This window comes from Pleurodeles waltl, chromosome 2_1 (genome assembly GCF_031143425.1).
Source record: "Pleurodeles waltl isolate 20211129_DDA chromosome 2_1, aPleWal1.hap1.20221129, whole genome shotgun sequence".
Classification (NCBI taxonomy): domain Eukaryota; kingdom Metazoa; phylum Chordata; class Amphibia; order Caudata; family Salamandridae; genus Pleurodeles; species Pleurodeles waltl.
This window is the reverse complement of record NC_090438.1, coordinates 5,607,367-5,627,154: the sequence shown is the minus strand read 5'-3', so window position 1 is coordinate 5,627,154 and position 19,788 is coordinate 5,607,367.

Below are 19,788 nucleotides of genomic sequence, written 5' to 3'. Positions count from 1 at the left end.
TAGTTTTCATGTTGAAAGATTTTTCCTTGTGCGTGTGAATGTGCTCGTGGTTTCTGGCATTTACATGTTGATATTTGAATCGGCAAGCCGTGCAATTCATTCTTTGTATTTAACTCTTGATACTCGTTGTGCGCTACTATTTCTTGGCAGTTGCATGGTGGCATTCAAATCGGCAAGACGCGCGATTCATTCCTTGCATTTAACTCTTGATAATCATTGTGCGCTACCATTTCTTGGCAATTGCATGGTGGCACTCGAATCGGCAAGCCGCGCAATTCATTCCCGCATTTAAATCTTGGTGTTTCAGATCGCTTACAGTGTGTGCGATCATTTCATGGCATTTGCTTATTCTTGCTGGAATCTGCAAAATGTGCGATTAATTCCCGCCTTCAAATCTTGATGTTCAGATCGCTTACAGAGTGCGCGATCATTTCATGGCATTTGCATATACTTGTTGTAGGAGGCTGGACTGGCTTGTAGTGAGTACCAAGGGGTACTTGCACCTTGCACCAGGCCCAGTTATCCCTTATTAGTGTATAGGGTGTCTAGCAGCTTAAGCTGATAGATAATGGTAGCTTAGCAGAGCAGCTTAGGCTGAACTAGGAGACGTGTGAAGCTACTACAGTACCACAAGTGTCACTTGCACAATATCATAAGAAAACACAATACACAGTTATACTAAAAATAAAGGTACTTAATTTTATGACAATATGCCAAAGTATCTTAGAGTGTACCCTCAGTGAGAGGATAGGAAATATACACAAGATATATATACACAATAGCAAAAATATGCAGTATAGTCTTAGAAAACAGTGCAAACAATGTATAGTTACAATAGGATGCAATGAGGAAACATAGGGATAGGGGCAACACAAACCATATACTCCAAAAGTGGAATGCGAACCACGAATGGACCCCAAACCTATGTGACCTTGTAGAGGGTCACTGGGACTATTAGAAAATAGTGAGAGTTAGAAAAATAGCCCTCCCCAAGACCCTGAAAAGTGAGTGCAAAGTGCACTGAAGTTCCCCAAAAGACAAAGAAGTCGTGATAGAGGAATACTGCAGGAAAGACACAAACCAACAATGCAACAACTGTGGATTTCCAATCTAGGGTACCTGTGGAACAAGGGGACCAAGTCCAAAATTCACAAGCAAATCGGAGATGGGCAAATGCCCAGGAAATGCCAGCTGTGGGTGCAAAGAAGCTTCTACTGGACAGAAGAAGCTGCAGTTTCTGCAGGAACAAAAAGGGCTAGAGACTTCCCCTTTGGTGGACGGATCCCTCTCGCCGTGGAGAGTCGTGCAGAAGTGTTTTCCCGCCGAAAGAAAGCCAACAAGCCTTGGTAGCTGCAAATCGTGCAGTTAGCGTTTTTGGACAGTGTTGCAGCCCAGGAGGGACCAGGAGGTCGCAAATTGGAACAGAAGAGAGAAGAGACGTCGAGCAAGACAAGGAGCCCTCTCAGCAGCAGGTAGCCCCCAGAGAAGTGCCAGAAACAGGCACTACAAGGATGTGTGAAACGGTGCTTGCCGAAGTTGCACAAAGGAGTCCCACGTCGCCGGAGACCAACTTAGAAAGTCGTGCAATGCAGGTTAGAGTGCCGTGGACTCAGGCTTGGCTGTGCACAAAGGATTTCCGCCGGAAGTGCACGGAAGCTGGAGTAGTTGCAAAAGTCGTGGTTTCCAAGAATGCAGTCTGGCGTGGGGAGGCAAGGACTTACCTCCACCAAACTTGGACTGAAGAGTCACTGGACTGTGGGAGTCACTTGGACAGAGTTGCTGGATTCGAGGGACCTTGCTCGTCGTGTTGAGAGGAGACCCAAGGGACCGGTAATGCAGCTTTTTGGTGCCTGCGGTTGCAGGGGGAAGATTCCGTCGACCCACAGGAGATTTCTTCGGAGATTCTGGTGCAGAGAGGAGGCAGACTACCCCCACAGCATGCACAAGCAGGAAAACAGTCGAGAAGGCGGCAGGATCAGCGTTACAGAGTTGCAGTAGTCGTCTTTGCTACTATGTTGCAGTTTTGCAGGCTGCCAGCGCGGTCAGCAGTCGATTCCTTGGCAGAAGGTGAAGAGAGAGATGCAGAGGAACTCTGATGAGCTCTTGCATTCGTTATCTAAAGTTTCCCCAGAGACAGAGACCCTAAATAGCCAGAAAAGAGGGTTTGGCTACTTAGGAGAGAGAATAGGCTACTAACACCTGAAGGAGCCTATCAGAAGGAGTCTCTGACGTCACCTGGTGGCACTGGCCACTCAGAGCAGTCCAGTGTGCTGGCAGCACCTCTGTTTCCAAGATGGCAGAGGTCTGGAGCACACTGGAGGAGCTCTGGACACCTCCCAGGGGAGGTGCAGGTCAGGGGAGTGGTCACTCCCCTTTCCTTTGTCCAGTTTCGCGCCAGAGCAGGGGCTAAGGGGTCCCTGAACCGGTGTAGACTGGCTTATACAGAATTGGGCACATCTGTGCCCAAGGAAGCATTTCCAGAGGCTGGGGGAGGCTACTCCTCCCCTGCCTTCACACCATTTTCCAAAGGGAGAGGGTGTAACACCCTCTCTCAGAGGAAGTCCTTTGTTCTGCCATCCTGGGACAAGCCTGGCTTGACCCCAGGGGGGCAGAAACCTGTCTGAGGGGTTGGCAGCAGCAGCAGCTGCAGTGAAACCCCAGGAAAGGCAGTTTGGCAGTACCAGGGTCTGTGCTACAGACCACTGGGATCATGGAATTGTCCCAATAATGCTAGGATGGCATAGAGGGGGCAATTCCATGATCTTAGACATGTTACATGGCCATATTCGGAGTTACCATTGTGAAGCTACATGTAGGTAGTGACCTATATGTAGGGCACGCGTGTAATGGTGTCCCCGCACTCACAAAGTTCAGGGAATTGGCCCTGAACAATGTGGGGGCACCTTGGCTAGTGCCAGGGTGCCCTCACACTAAGTAACTTTGCACCTAACCTTTACCAGGTAAAGGTTAGACATATAGGTGACTTATAAGTTACTTAAGTGCAGTGTAAAATGGCTGTGAAATAACGTGGACGTTATTTCACTCAGGCTGCAGTGGCAGGCCTGTGTAAGAATTGTCAGAGCTCCCTATGGGTGGCAAAAGAAATGCTGCAGCCCATAGGGATCTCCTGGAACCCCAATAACCTGGGTACCTCAGTACCATATACTAGGGAATTATAAGGGTGTTCCAGTAAGCCAATGTAAATTGGTAAAATTGGTCACTAGCCTTTTAGTGACAATTTGAAAGAAATGAGAGAGCATAACCACTGAGGTTCTGATTAGCAGAGCCTCAGTGAGACAGTTAGTCACTACACAGGTAACACATTCAGGCACACTTAGGAGCACTGGGGCCCTGGAGAACAGGGTCCCAGTGACACATACAACTAAAACAACATATATACAGTGAAAAATGGGGGTAACATGCCAGGCAAGATGGTACTTTCCTACACTTGTTGAAATCAACAGTGTGCGCGATTCATTTCCCGTATTTAAATATTGGTATTCAGATCGCTTCCAGTGTGCACAATCATTTCATGGCAATTAAAACTTTGATGTGTAGTGTTTCCTGAAGTGCACTCAACTTTCCAGAGCTTTTGAATTTTCTGCAAAGGTGTTAAAATTCAAAATGTTACATTATATGTGCATATTAAGTTCTTAGTACAATTCCTATTGCTTTCCAGGGAATGTTAAGATTACTTTTTGTCCTCTTGTCCTCATGTAAAAAGACAAAGGTGGTCATTCTGACCCCGGCGGTAAAAGGCACTTACCGGCGGTCAGAAGACCGCAATAACACCGCCGCGACCGCGGTAAACCGCCACGGTCATTCTGACCCACAACTGCCAAACCGACAAAAACCCGACCTCCACTGCAGTCCGCCACATCAGCGGCCAGCGATAAACTGGAGATGACCAAACCTCCACCGTCACGGCAACAGAAATACGCCCATGCCATTACGACCCACGAATCCACGCGGCGGTCATTCAAACGCGGTATTCCACTGGCGGTACACACCGCCGCGGTCAAAATACACACCCAGCACCAAAACACAGCCACATTGGACAAATCGAAATACACACACCTGATACACATACAAACACCACTCCCACACAATCAATCAACTATAAAACACACACCCACATCACCCACAAACCCCCACAAATCGAAATTAAGAGACAAGGCACAATACACAGAGAGAGAGCACAGGGAACGCAAACCACAACACACACAGGAACCCAACATCATCACCCACACCACATCTACGCACAAAGCACCACACACCACCACACCCATCACCACATACACCACCCCACACCTCATCCACACCACCCCATGGCACCCCAAAGGCACCCCCGGTTTTCGGACCAAGAACTCAGGGTCATGGTGGAGGAAATAATAAGGGTAGAGCCCCAGCTCTTCGGCACACAGGTGCAGCACACCACAATAGCCAGGAAGGCAGAGCTATGGCAACGGATCGTAGACAGGGTCAACGCTGTGGGACAGCATCCCAGAAATCGGGAGGACATCCGCAAGCGCTGGAACGACCTACGGGGGAAGGTGCGGTCGATGGTGTCAAGGCACAATATCGCTGTGCAGAAGACTGGCGGCGGACCCCCACCCACCCCACCCGAATTCACAGCATGGGAGCAAGAGGTCTTGAACATCCTGCATCCTGAGGGCCTCGCTGGAGTAGGCGGAGGAATGGACTCTGGTAAGTATAATCTCAACTACTACATCCACCCCACCCCACCAGCATGCCAACCCACACCCCCACCCTCACCCCCAACCCCCCATCACACATCCTCCCTGATAATGTCTCACCAGCACAACACACCCAACCCAACACCAACCCCTGAATGCCAACACAAACCATGGACACCCATCACCTAAGCATGACCACTGCACATACCCCCCCCCCCTCAAACCACCCTCACAACTCCTCCCACAAGGGAACGCCAGCACTGGGGGACAAGGGCACACACAAATCGCACGCCATGGCACACACAGAACCAATAACCATACTCTTTTACCCCTGCAGGACCCGAACGCCAACACACCGGTCAGGAGGGTCCAGAAATGTCCATCCCACCCCCAGAACAGGCCCCCAGTGATGACAGCAGCTCTGTCAACCTGGAACCTGATGACCAGCCCGGACCATCGGGGATCTCTGGACATTCGGTTCCCCTCAGGCAGCCACAGGCCACAGCAGACCTACCCCCCTCTGGGAACACCAGCACAGCACCCACCCAGCGGGCCCATGCCTCTGTCTCCAGGACAGGTCAAGCAGCGGTGTGTCCACCACTAAAGGGCACCCAGTGTAACCCACCACCCCAACAACAACAGGGACCTGGGGGCAGTGGTAGTGGGCACACCGTCCAGGGGACAGAGGCCCAGGAACAAAGGGGAACTGGGAGGGCTGCTGTGCGACAGGGGGAGGACAGGCCTAGGGAACCCTCTGTCCAAGAGGCCCTCACCACCATCATGGGAGCGTATCACCACTCCCAAGAGACGATGGCGATGGTCCTGGCCAGGTTCCAGGAGATCCAGGCCATGCAGGAGGAACGGTACATGGGGTTCCGGGAAGAACTGCGCACCATCAGTTCCGCAATGGGTACAATCGTGGTGGCACTCAACCTGATTGTTACCACATTGCGGGACCATGTGGCCCCCCAAAGGGCCCCTGCCACTAGCATGGACGAAGAACAGCCTACCACCTCCGCCGGCGCTAGTGGTCAGGAGGCCCCCACACAACAGCAACGGGCCACCCGGACCCCACCCCCTGCAGAACAAGAACCACCCTGCAAGAAAGGCCTGAGATCCAGGAAGAAGACAGAGTAGGGTGTCAAGACCCCCGCCAGGAAAGGATCCCCCCGGATGTCATCCCACTGTCCCACTTGTTCACCCTGTCCAACCTAGAACTGCCCCTGCTCCACCTTCCACAGGCATATGGACAATGCACCTGTGCAAACGAGAGTCTGGACTTTGCCAAGGACATGCCTCCACCATCACCCATCACCCTTCTTGAACTATTCACCCATTTCTTCACTTCAATAAACACAATTATTGCACCAAAACCATCTGGAGTCTGTAATTTATTTCCTTTAAACCAAATGTATTAGACATAACCAACCAAAAATGTCCAGTTACATTGTGATGACAACATACCAGTGTCACACAGCGGTAGTCCATGGGGAAAGAAACCAGAGGGCACTCCGTGGGGACCAGATCACTGAAATAGGAAGGGAAATCCACAACTAAGTTACCATACATTGGGGGGAAAGGTCAGACAGTAGAGAGCTTGTACTGTTACAGATAGTTTTAAATGCTGGAGTAAATTCTTACCTGTGTGTCACTGGAAATACTGCTGTATCACTCTGTCCCTGTTGTCTGTGTCGTCCTCTTCGTCTTCCTCCTCTTCACTCTCCGTAGGCTCCACAGCGGCCACAACACCACCATCTGGACCATCCTCCTGCAGGAAAGGCACCTGGCGTCGCAAAGCCAGGTTGTGGAGCATGCAGCAGGCCACGATGATATGGCACACCTTCCTTGGTGAGTACATTAGGGATCCCCCTGTCATATGCAGGCACCTAAACCTGGCCTTCAGGAGGCCGAAGGTCCGCTCGATCACCCTCCTAGTACGCCCATGGGCCTCATTGTACCGTTCCTCTGCCCTGGTCCTGGGATTCCTCACTGGGGACAATAGCCAAGGCAGGTTGGGGTAACCAGAGTCACCAATTAGTCACACACGCTGTCTCTGTAGCTGTTCCATCACATAAGGGATGCTGCTATTTCGCATGACGTACGCGTCATGCACTGACCCTGGGAACTTGGCATTTAAATGGGAGATGTACTGGTCAGCCAAACAGACCACCTGCACATTCATCGAATGATAATTCTTTCTGTTCCTGTACACCTGTTCATCGTCTTTTGGGGGGACCAAAGCCACATGGGTACCATCAATGGCACCTATGATATTGGGAATGTGTCCAAGGGCATAGAAATCACCCTTCACTGTAGGCAAGTCACCCACCTCAGGGAAAATGATGTAGCTCCGCATGTATTTCATCAGTGCAGACAACACTCTGGACAATACCTTGGAAAACATAGGTTGAGACATCCCAGATGATATGGCCACTGTAGTTTGAAATGATCCACTAGCCAAAAAATGGAGTACTGACAGCACCTGATCTAGAGGGGGGATCCTTGTAGGTTGGCGGATGGGTGACATCAGCTCTGGCTCCAGCTGGGCACACAGTTCATGGATAGTGGCACGGTTGAGTCTGTAGGTCAGTATGACATGTCGTTCTTCCATTGTCGACAGGTCCACCAGCGGTCTGTACACAGGAACATTCCTCCGTCTCCTTGCAAGTCCCAGCGGACGGTGCCTAGGAAGGACAACAGCGAGCACAGAGTTAATCAACCCACAGGTAAGTTCCCACAGCTTGCACAGTACACGTTTCTCTCTGGAATGAATGGCTTGTATGAGTGTCGATGCAAGGCCTAGGCATGTGTGACGCAGTAGGAATTAAGCCATGTGGGCCCTTGAAATGGCGGCTGCCTGACCTGTGAAGTGTGACAATGTGAAGTGAGATCATTGCGCTGGCGTGGCACACCGTGGCGGTAGGCGGTCGAAGACCGCGGCGCAAAGCCGCATTGGATAACATTGAACCCTATGGGTTTCAGGAGCCAATGGCGATGTGCGCTGGCGGTCGCGGTACGCACCGCTGCGGTACGCACCGCCGCGGCCGTAACCGCCATTTTCTATCTGCTTAATCACTCGAGACCTGATCATCCACAGGAGAGGACCTATACTGCAAGTGCTGCTGTGACCTCGGTCTGGAAGTGATAATGGCTGCTGCGACTGGGGAAAGGGCCCCCGCCTTCAGTTCCGAAGAGTTGGAGAAGCTCGTGGACGGGGTCCTCCCCCAGTATGCGCTACTCTACGGTCCTCCAGACCAACAGGTGAGTACACGGGGGACAATGCTTAGTGGCCAATGCCTGGGATGAGTGGAGTGGATGTACGATGGAGGTGAGGGGAGCGAATGAGGAATGCATGGCACGACAGATGAGAGCATGTGCCACATGGCAAGTTTGGGGAGGGGGGGCCACTCACATCGAGCATGCAGAAAAGTGATGATGTTTCTTTTCCCCCCCTGTACATGTCACATAGGTCAGCGCCCATCAGAAGATCGAGATTTGGCGTGCCATCGCCAAGGACGTCCGGGCCCTGGGGGTCCACAACAGACGGGGCACCCACTGCCGCAAGAGGTGGGAGGACATCCGCCGCGGGAGCAGGAAGACCGCCGAGGCTCTGCTGGGGATGGCCTCCCAACCTAGGAGGGATGCCAGTCGTACCTTGACCAACCCTGATGTCCCGGATACTGGCGGTGGCCTACCCCGATTTGGATGGGCGCTTGAGGACATCACAGCAGACACAAGGGGGTGAGTACCAGCACATTCTGCTATCTTTGCGCGCAGTGGAGGGGCCTGGGTGGGGGAGGAGGGCTATGGGTATCCCTAGGCCAGGGCGATTTCTGTAGGCTAGGCCCCTCCGTGAGGCATGGCCCTGTGCCCCCGCCCCCCACCTCTGTAGGGTGCCTAGTAACGCTATTCATGGACCTGTGTATTCTGTGTGGGCAGTTGTCGCCCATAGGCTTGTGGGGCATGTCCCAGTGAATGAGTAGTGTACCCCAAGTGCGCAGCGTAGTGCAGGGGGCTTCTGTGTCTGTCCTCTCCGCCAACAGTGTCCCCAATGCATGCACTCAACTTGTCTTTATTTCTCCACCCCCCCCCCTTTTTCTTTGTTTTTCTCTGAATGTGTGCATTAGCATCATCAGGCGGAGGAGAAGTGGCATCGGCGCAAGAGTGAGCTGCATCTCACATGGCCCTGGAGGGCCATGCAACGGATTCCGAGGTGACCAGTGAGACGGAGGGCGAGGGGGGCTCCACAACGGGAACCCGTGCAGACGTCAGTGACACCGACACGTCCTCGCATGGGAGCTCCCTTGTGGTGGCGGCAACATCCGTGACCACCGAAAGTACAGGTACAGCCGCCACCCAGCGCACCAGCTCCGCCCTCCCAGCAGCCCCTCGGCGGTTTGGCCCGTGCCCGCACGGCCAGGAAGCCGGCCATCTCCTTCGCCCCAGGCACCTCAGGCCCTGCCCCAGTCACCCCTGCTGCCCTCAGTGAGGAGGTCATTGACCTCCTGAGGACCATCATTGTTGGGCAGTCTACCTTTTTGAATGCCATCCAGGGTGTGGAGAGGGAGGTGCATCAAAGCAATGCATACCTGGAGGGCCTTCATTCGGGTCAGGCTGCCCAGCAGCGATCGTTCAACGCTCTGGCCTCAGCACTGACGGCAGCCATTGTCCCTGTCTCCAGCCTCCCTCTTCTAACTGCCTCCACCCAGTCCCACTCCCCTGTTCCTCTGCCTATCCCATCCACACCTACAGACCAGCCTGCACACACCTCAACACCCAAGGGAAGCTCATCCAAACATAAGCACCACAAAACACACAAGCATTCACACAAGCAACATCCAGATGCAGACATGCCAACAGCCACTACCTCCTCTGTGTCCCCCACCTCCTCCCTCCCTGTGACGTATACACTCACACCTGCATGCACACCACCATCAGCCAGTACACCCATCACCAGCACACCCTCCAGACCAGTCCGCACACCTGCAGTCACCACCCCCACTGCCATGTACACGTCCCCTGTGTCCTCTCCCAGTGTGTGTCACCCCCGCTTCCAAACCACACAAACGCAGGCAGCCACCCACCCAAAAGCCATCCACCTCACGACAGCCTCCAGCCCAAGCACCTGCACCCAATGACACCAGACTTGACTCACATACAACCACATCCTCTTCCTCCACTCCCATACCCACTCCAGCTACCATTCGCATGGCTCCTAAAAGAATCTTCCTCTCTAAAGTGAACTTCTTTCCATCACCTGACCCACCCCCTCCATCTCGTAAGAGTTCCAAAAACACCTCAGCCACCACCAGCCCAGCAACTCCCAAAAAGGTCGTCCCTGGCTTCTGGAGTCTGCCCTTTCCTTGGGCAGGGACATCGTCCAGCAGCATCAACACAGCCAGCCCCCCCCCCCGGGAAGAGGACCAAGAAGCTCAAGGGCAGGCGCGACAGGCCTGATACGCCTGCCCCCAAGGAGGGTAGCCTTGCCCCGTCACCTGCCACATCGGGGAAGGGTGCCAAGGGCCACGGTGAGTCAGCCAAGGAGGGCAAGGGCAGCAAGGTGCAAAAGGCCGGGAGCAGCAGACCTGGCCATGAGGGCCCCACCAGCCCCATTCCGGGGGTATCTGAGGAGACCCAGGGCCCCAGGACTCCATCACAGGAGGGCCCCGCAACGGAAAGAACCGAGGCAGACTGAGCGGAAGGTATTGGCCAGGTGTGGTTCACTCCAAACACAAGACAGGCACCGCTGAACAGAGCCCCGCCGTGAGAAGCACCGCTGAACAGGGCCCAGCCAAGACAAGCACCACTGAAGAGGGGCCGCTGTGAGAAGCACCGCTGAACAGGGCCCCGCCAAGACAAGCACCGCTGAAGTGGGGCCACCGTGAGAAGCACCGCTGAACAGGGGCCCGCCGTCAGAAGCACCGCTGAACAGGGCCCCGCCGTGAGAAGCACCGCTGAACAGGGCCCCGCCGTGACAAGCACCGCTGAACAGGGCCCGCCAAGACAAGCACCGCTGAAGAGGGGCCGCTGTGAGAAGCACCGCTGAACAGGGCCCCGCCAAGACAAGCACCACTGAACAGGGCCCCGCCAAGACAAGCACCGCTGAACAGGGCCCCGCCGTGAGAAGCACCGCTGAACAAGGCCCCGCCGTAACAAGCACTGCTGAACAGGGCCCCGCCAAGACAAGCACCGCTGAAGAGGGGCAGCTGTGAGAAGCACCGCTGAACAGGGCCCCGCCGTGAGAAGCACCGCTGAACAGGGCCCCGCCGTGAGAAGCACCACTTGTAGGAGGCTGGACTGGCTTGTAGTGAGTACCAAGGGGTACTTGCACCTTGCACCAGGCCCAGTTATCCCTTATTAGTGTATAGGGTGTCTAGCAGCTTAGGCTGATAGATAATGGTAGCTTAGCAGAGCAGCTTAGGCTGAACTAGGAGACGTGTGAAGCTACAACAGTACCACTTAGTGTCATATGCACAATATCATAAGAAAACACAATACACAGTTATACTAAAAATAAAGGTACTTTAATTTTATGACAATATGCCAAAGTATCTTAGAGTGTACCCTCAGTGAGAGGATAGGAAATATACACAAGATATATATACACAATAGAAAAAATATGCAGTATAGTCTTAGAAAACAGTGCAAACAATGTATAGTTACAATAGGATGCAATGGGGAAACATAGGGATAGGGGCAACACAAACCATATACTCCAAAAGTGGAATGCGAACCACGAATGGACCCCAAACCTATGTGACCTTGTAGAGGGTCGCTGGGACTATTAGAAAATAGTGAGAGTTAGCAAAATAACCCTCCCCAAGACCCTGAAAAGTGAGGGCAAAGTGCACTAAAGTTCCCCTAAGGACAAAAGAGTCGTATTAGAGGAAAAATGCAGGAAAGACACAAACCAGCAATGCAAAAACTGTGGATTTCCAATCTAGGGTACCTGTGGAACAAGGGGACCAAGTCCAAAAGTCACAAGCAAGTCGGAGATGGGCAGATGCCCAGGAAATGCCAGCTGCGGGTGCAAAGAAGCTTCAACTGGACAGAAGAAGCTGAGGTTTCTGCAGGAACAAAAAGGGCTAGAGACTTCCCCTTTGGTGGACGGATCCCTCTCGCATTGGAGAGTCGTGCAGAAGTGTTTTCCCGCCGAAAGGATGCCAACAAACCTTGCTACACGCAAATCGTGCGTTTGGCGTTTTTGGACGCTGCTGGGGCCCAGGAGGGACCAGGAGGTCGCAAATTAGACCTGCAGAGAGAGGGGACGTCGAGCAAGACAAAGAGCCCTCACTGAAGCAGGTAGCCACTGGAGAAGTGCCAGAAACAGGCACTACTAGGATGCGTGAAACGGTGCTCGCCGAAGTTGCACAAAGGAGTCCCACGTCGCCGGAGACCAACTTAGAAAGTCGTGCAATGCAGGTTAGAGTGCCGTGGACCCAGGCTTGGCTGTGCACAAAGGATTTCCGCCGGAAGTGCACAGGGGCCGGAGTAGCTGCAAAGTCGCGGTTCCAAGCAATGCAGCCCAGCGAGGTGAGGCAAGGACTTACCTCCACCAAACTTGGGCTGAAGAGTCACTGGACTGTGGGGGTCACTTGGACAGAGTCGCTGGATTCGAGGGACCTCGCTCGTCATGCTGAGAGGAGACCCAAGGGACCGGTGATGCAGCTTTGAGTGCCTGCGGTTGCAGGGGGAAGATTCCGTCGACCCACGGGAGATTTCTTCGGAGCTTCTGGTGCAGAGAGGAGGCAGGCTACCCCCACAGCATGCACAAGCAGGAAAACAGTCGAGAAGGCGGCAGGATCAGCGTTACAGAGTTGCAGTAGTCGTCTTTGCTACTATGTTGCAGGTTTGCAGGCTTCCAGCGGTCGATTCCTTATCAGAAGGTGAAGAGAGAGATGCAGAGGAACTCGGATGAGCTCTTGCATTCGTTATCTGAAGTTTCCCCAGAGACAGAGACCCTAAATAGCCAGAAAAGAGGGTTTGGCTACCTAGGAGAGAGGATAGGCTACTAACACCTGAAGGAGCGTATCACAAGGAGTCTCTGACGTCACCTGGTGGCACTGGCCACTCAGAGCAGTCCAGTGTGCCAGCAGCACCTCTGTTTCCAAGATGCAGAGGTCTGGAGCACACTGGAGGAGCTCTGGACACCTCCCAGGGGAGGTGCAGGTCAGGGGAGTGGTCACTCCCCTTTCCTTTGTCCAGTTTCGCACCAGAGCAGGGGCTAAGGGGTCCCTGAACCGGTGTAGACTGGCTTATGCAGAATTGGGCACATCTGTGCCCAAGAAAGCATTTCCAGAGGCTGGGGGAGGCTACTCCTCCCCTGCCTTCACACCATTTTCCAAAGGGAGAGGGTGTCACACCCTCTCTCAGAGGAAGTTCTTTGTTCTGCCATCCTGGGCCAGGCCTGGCTGGACCCCAGGAGGGCAGCTGCCTGTCTGAGGGGTTGGCAGCAGCAGCAGCTGCAGTGAAACCCCAGGAAGGGCAGTTTGGCAGTACCAGGGTCTGTGCTACAGACCACTGGGATCATGGGATTGTGCCAACTATGCCAGGATGGCATAGAGGGGGCAATTCCATGATCATAGACATGTTACATGGCCATATTCGGAGTTACCATTGTGAAGCTACATCTAGGTAGTGACCTATATGTAGTGCACACGTGTAATGGTGTCCCCGCACTCACAAAGTTCAGGGAATTGGCTCTGAACAATGTGGGGGCACCTTGGCTAGTGCCAGGGTGCCCTCACACTAAGTAACTTTGCACCTAACCTTTACCAGGTAAAGGTTAGACATATAGGTGACTTATAAGTTACTTAAGTGCAGTGTAAAATGGCTGTGAAATAACGTGGACGTTATTTCACTCAGGCTGCAGTGGCAGGCCTGTGTAAGAATTGTCAGAGCTCCCTATGGGTGGCAAAAGAAATGCTGCAGCCCATAGGGATCTCCTGGAACCCCAATACCCTGGGTACCTCAGTACCATATACTAGGGAATTATAAGGGTGTTCCAGTAAGCCAATGTAAATTGGTAAAAATGGTCACTAGCCTGTCAGTGACAATTTGGAAAGAAATGAGAGAGCATAACCACTGAGGTTCTGGTTAGCAGAGCCTCAGTGAGACAGTTAGTCACTACACAGGTAACACATTCAGGCACACTTATGAGCACTGGGGCCCTGGGTTACCAGGGTCCCAGTGACACATACAACTAAAACAACATATATACAGTGAATAATGGGGGTAACATGCCAGGCAAGATGGTACTTTCCTACACAACCCCCCCCCCCAAACGAAGGACAATAAGACTAGCCATGACCTGATGAGTCTTCATTGTCTAAGTGGAAATATCTGGAGAGTCCATCTGCATTGGAGTGGCTACTCCCAGGTCTATGTTCCACTGTATAGTCCATTCCCTGTAGGGATATGGACCACCTCAACAATTTAGGATTTTCACCTTTCATTTGTTTTAGCCAAAGTAGAGGTTTGTGGTCTGTCTGAACAATGAAGTGAGTGCCAAACAGGTATGGCCTAAACTTCTTCAGAGCCCAGACCACAGCAAAGGCCTCCCTCTCAATGGCAGACCAAAGCTTTTCTCTAGGGGTCAACCTTCTACTAATAAAAGCAACAGGTTGATCCTGGCCCTCAGAATTAAGTTGTGATAGGACTGCCCCTACTCCTAATTCAGATGCATCAGTCTGGGCATAGAATTTTTTAGAGTAACAAGGGCTTTTCAGGACAGGTGCAGAGCACATGGCCTGCTTCAGCTCCTCAAAAGCTTTCTGACAGTTTGCTGTCCATAATACCTTTTTAGGCATTTTCTTGGATGTGAGGTCATTAAGAGGGGCTGCAATGGAGCCATAGTTCTTAATGAACCTCCTGTAATACCCAGTGAGGCCTAGGAAGGCTCTCACCTGAGTCTGAGTGGTAGGGGGAACCCAATCAATAATAGTTTGGATTTTCCCCTGAAGTGGTGCAATCTGTTCCCCACCAACAAGGTGTCCCAGATAAACCACCTTACCCTGCCCTATCTGGCACTTTGAAGCCTTGATAGTGAGGCCTGCCTTTTTCAGAGCCTCCAAAACTTTCCATAGGTGGACCAGGTGATCATCCCAGCTGGAGCTAAAGACAGCTATATCGTCCAAATATGCTGCACTGAAAGCTTCCAGCCCTTGCAGGACTGTGTTCACCAACCTCTGAAAAGTGGCAGGTGCATTTTTCAAACCAAAAGGCATTACAGTAAACTGGTAATGTCCTCCAATGGTAGAAAATGCAGTCTTAGGTTTAGCATCTTCTGACAATTTGATCTGCCAATACCCTGCAGTCAAATCAAAAGTGCTTAGATACTTGGCAGATGCCAGTGTATCTATGAGCTCATCTGCCCTGGGTATAGGGTGAGCATCAGTTTTGGTTACCAAGTTGAGACCTCTATAGTCTACACAAAACCGCATTTCTTTCTTTCCATCTTTAGAATTGGGTTTTGGTACCAGTACCACAGGAGAAGCCCATGGACTGTCAGAGTGCTCAACCACTCCTAGTTCCAACATTTTCTGAACTTCTTGCTTTATGCAGTCCCTGACATGGTCAGGCTGCCTATAGATCTTACTTTTGACAGGTAAACTGTCTCCAGTATCTATAGTGTGCTCACACCAAGAAGTGGTGCCTGGCACAGTAGAGAAGAGTTCTGAAAATTGTCCTAGGAGATTTATGCAATTGTCTTTCTGCTCAGCAGTAAGACAATCTGCCAAAACTACACCTTCCACAAGAGCATCTTGTTCTGTGGAAGAAAAGAGATCAGGTAGAGGATCACTGTCTTCTTCCTGTCCCTCATCTGTTGCCATGAGCAGGGTGAGATCAGCCCTGTCATAGTAGGGTTTCAGGCGGTTGACATGGAGCACCCTAAGGGGACTCCTGGCAGTGCCTAAGTCAACCAAGTAGGTGACTTCACCCTTTTTTTCAACAATTGTGTGGGGTCCACTCCATTTATCTTGGAGTGCTCTTTTGGCCACAGGCTCCAAGACCCACACTTTCTGCCCTGGTTGGTACTGAACCAAAACAGCCTTCTGATCATGCCATTGCTTTTGGAGCTCTTGGCTGGCCTGAAGGTTTTTACTGGCCTTTTTCATGTACTCAGCCATCCTTGATCTGAGGCCAAGTACATAGTCCACAATATCCTGCTTAGGAGCTTTTAAAGGTTGTTCCCAACCCTCCTTTACAAGTGTGAGTGGACCCCTAACAGGGTGTCCAAAAAGAAGTTCAAAGGAGCTGAAGCCCACTCCTTTCTGGGGTACCTCCCTGTAGGCAAAAAGGAGGCATGGTAGAAGGATATCCCATCTCCTGCGGAGTTTTTCAGGGAGACCCATAATCATGCCTTTGAGAGTTTTATTAAATCTCTCCACCAGTCCATTTGTTTGTGGATGATAGGGTGTTGTGAACTTGTAAGTTACACCACACTCCTTCCACATGGCCTTTAAGTATGCAGACATGAAATTGCTTCCTCTGTCTGATACTACTTCCTTTGAGAAGCCCACCCTGGAAAATATTCCCAGGAGGGCCTTTGCCACTGCAGGAGCTGTAGTGGTCCTTAAAGGAATAGCTTCAGGATATCTTGTGGCATGGTCCACTACCACCAAGATAAACCTATTGCCTGAAGCAGTAGGAGGGTCAAGGGGGCCAACTATGTCAACCCCTACCCTTTCAAAGGGAACCCCAACCACAGGCAGTGGGATAAGGGGTGCCTTTGGAGTGCCACCTGTCTTGCCACTGGCTTGACAGGTTTCACAGGACTTACAAAATTCCTTTGTGTCCTCAGACATCCTAGGCCAATGAAACAATGGAACCAATCTGTCCCAAGTTTTCATTTGACCCAGGTGCCCAGCTAGGGGAATGTCATGTGCCAGTGTTAGGAGGAACTTTCTGTACTCCTGAGGAATCACTAATCTCCTGGCAGCTCCAGGTTTAGGATCCCTATGCTCAGTGTACAAGAGGTTGTCCTCCCAGTAAACTCTGTGAGAGTCACTGACATCCCCATTAGCCTGTTTGACAGCTTGCTGTCTGAGACCCTCTAATGTGGGACAGGTTTGCTGTGCCACACTCAGCTCCTCTCTGGCAGGCCCCCCTTCACCCAAAAGCTCAGCAGTGTCTGCTTCCAGCTCCTCTGGTGTAGGTTCTGCACAGGGAGGGAATTCTTCTTCCTCAGAATTAGAATCCACTGTAGAGGGAGGGATAGTAGGAAGTGGTTTGCTTCTACTAGCCCTAGCTTTAGGGAGCACTTGGTCCATTGTTCCAGGATCCAAGCTTCCCTGTCCTTTTTGCTTTTTGGCATGAGCCCTTGTCAAAGCAAAAATATGCCCTGGGATGCCCAGCATTGCTGCATGGGCCTCCAACTCCACATCTGACCAAGCTGATGTCTCCAAATCATTCCCTAATAGACAGTCTACAGGTAAATCTGAAGCTACCACAACTTTCTTTGGACCAGTTACCCCCCCCCCCCAGTTGAGATTTACAACAGCCATGGGGTGGCTTTGTGTTATGTTGTGAGCATCGGTTACTTGGTACTGGTGTCCAAGTATGTGTTATTCAGGGTGCACCAGTTTCTCAATCACCATTGTGACACTGGCACCTGTGTCCCTGTAGGCCTGGACCTCAACACCATTTAATAGGGTTAGTTGCTTGTACTTCTCCAAGTTATGGGGGCAAGCAACCAAAGTGGCTAAATCAATAGCCCCTTCAGAGACTAAAGTAGCCTCTGTGGTCTCCCTAATCAGACCAACCCCAACTAAATTACCAAAAGTGAGCCCAGCTACTCCCTTGGATTGGCTATTAGTAGGTTTGCTCCCACCACCACTGCTATTAGTAGGGACACTAGGTGTAGCAGTAGGGGTTGTAGTGGTAGGAGCTGTGGTGCCTTTCTTTGGACAACTGGGATCTGTTGTCCAATGGCCTTTTATTTTACATAAATAGCACCATGGTTTCTTTTCCTTGTTCTGATTAAAGGAGGATTTGGACCCACCACCCCCACCAGAGTGTTTTTGTGGGCCTGATGAAGACTCATTTTTAGATTTGTCCCCACCCTTGTCAGAAGACTTACCATCCTTCTTTTTGTTGCCATCTTTGTCACCCCATGTATGAACTTTTCTGTTCACTCTTGTTCTGACCCATTTGTCTGCCTTCTTTCCCAATTCTTGGGGAGAGGTCAGATCAGAGTCCACCAAGTACTGGTGCAACAAATCAGACACACAATTATTAAGAATATGCTCTCTCAGGATCAAGTTATTCAGGCTGTCATAATCAGTAACTTTACTGCCATGTAACCACCCCTCCAAGGCCTTCACTGCCTGGTCAATGAAATCAACCCAGTCTTGTGAAGACTCCTTTTTGGTCTCTCTGAACTTTATCCTGTACTGTTCAGTGGTTAAGCCATAACCATCCAGGAGTGCATTCTTAAGAACTTGGAAATTATTAGCATCATTTTCTTTCACAGTAAGGAGCCTATCCTTACCTTTTCCACTAAATGATAGCCATAGGATAGCAGCCCACTGCCTTTGAGGGACATCCTGTACAACACAGGCCCTCTCAAGTGCAGCCAACCACTTGTTAATGTCATCCCCCTCCTTATAAGGGGGAACTATCTTGTGCAGATTCCTGGAATCATGCTCTTTTGCAGGATGACTATGGGGAATACTGCTGCTGCCACCATGGGTATCTAAACCCAACTTCTGTCTTTCCTTCTCTAATTCAAAAGACTGTCTATCCAAATCCAGCTGTTGCTTTTTAAGCTTCAGTCTGGTTTGTTCCACCCTCAACTTATTGAGTTCCCTCTCTAACATTCTGTCATCAGGGTTGGTGGGACGGACATTTCTAGAAACAGAGCTATGATGGGAATGAACAGAAGGAGACCTGTCCCTTACAGAAGCCAACTTAACAGCTTGGTTTACAGAAACATTACTACCAGTATGGTGAGAATAAATGCTTTTGCTATGATGTGAGACAACACTATTTCTTTGGTGTGGCTCATCATCATTACCATCTATGCTAGATTGTCTAGTAATGGGCAGGCTAGGAAGTTTCTTTCCTGAATCTTTTCCTGGGGGAGTCCCTGAATCAGATTGGGAACTATTAGGTACTTTTTCAACAGATGGGGCACCTATGGCCTTATCCTGTTCTCTAAGCATGTTAATTAACAGTTCCAAGGCAGGATTCTTCCCTACACTCAAACCTCTCTCTATACAGAGACTCCTTGCTCTTTTCCAGCTAAGGTTGTCATATGCAAGTTTGGACAGATCAACACTTTGGCCTGTGCCAGACATTTTTTAGAGAGAGTTAAAGTGATAGAAAAAGAGAAAAAAGTTTTCAGAACTTTTTGGAAAGACAGAAAAAAACTTTTAAAACTTTTAAGAACTTTTTGAAAGTTTAGAGGTACTTTTCAGCACTTAGAAAAGAGTGAAAAGAGGAAATGCAAAACTTTTTGGCTATGTGTATATACACTGACCTTGTTTTGTATATTTTTCTCTTATGAAAAGTACAATGACAAGAGTGGTAAGTAGTCTCAAGCACTTATCCCACCACTGCACAACCAATGTTGGAGGCTGGACTGGCTTGTAGTGAGTACCAAGGGGTACTTGCACCTTGCACCAGGCCCAGTTATCCCTTATTAGTGTATAGGGTGTCTAGCAGCTTAGGCTGATAGATAATGGTAGCTTAGCAGAGCAGCTTAGGCTGAACTAGGAGACGTGTGAAGCCACTACAGTACCACTTAGTGTCATATGCACAATATCATAAGAAAACACAATACACAGTTATACTAAAAATAAAGGTACTTTATTTTTATGACAATATGCCAAAGTATCTTAGAGTGTACCCTCAGTGAGAGGATAGGAAATATACACAAGATATATATACACAATAGCAAAAATATGCACTATAGTCTTAGAAAACAGTGCAAACAATGTATAGTTACAATAGGATGCAATGGGGAAACATAGGGATAGGGGCAACACAAACCATATACTCCAAAAGTGGAATGCGAACCATGAATGGACCCCAAACCTATGTGACCTTGTAGAGGGTCGCTGGGACTATTAGAAAATAGTGAGAGTTA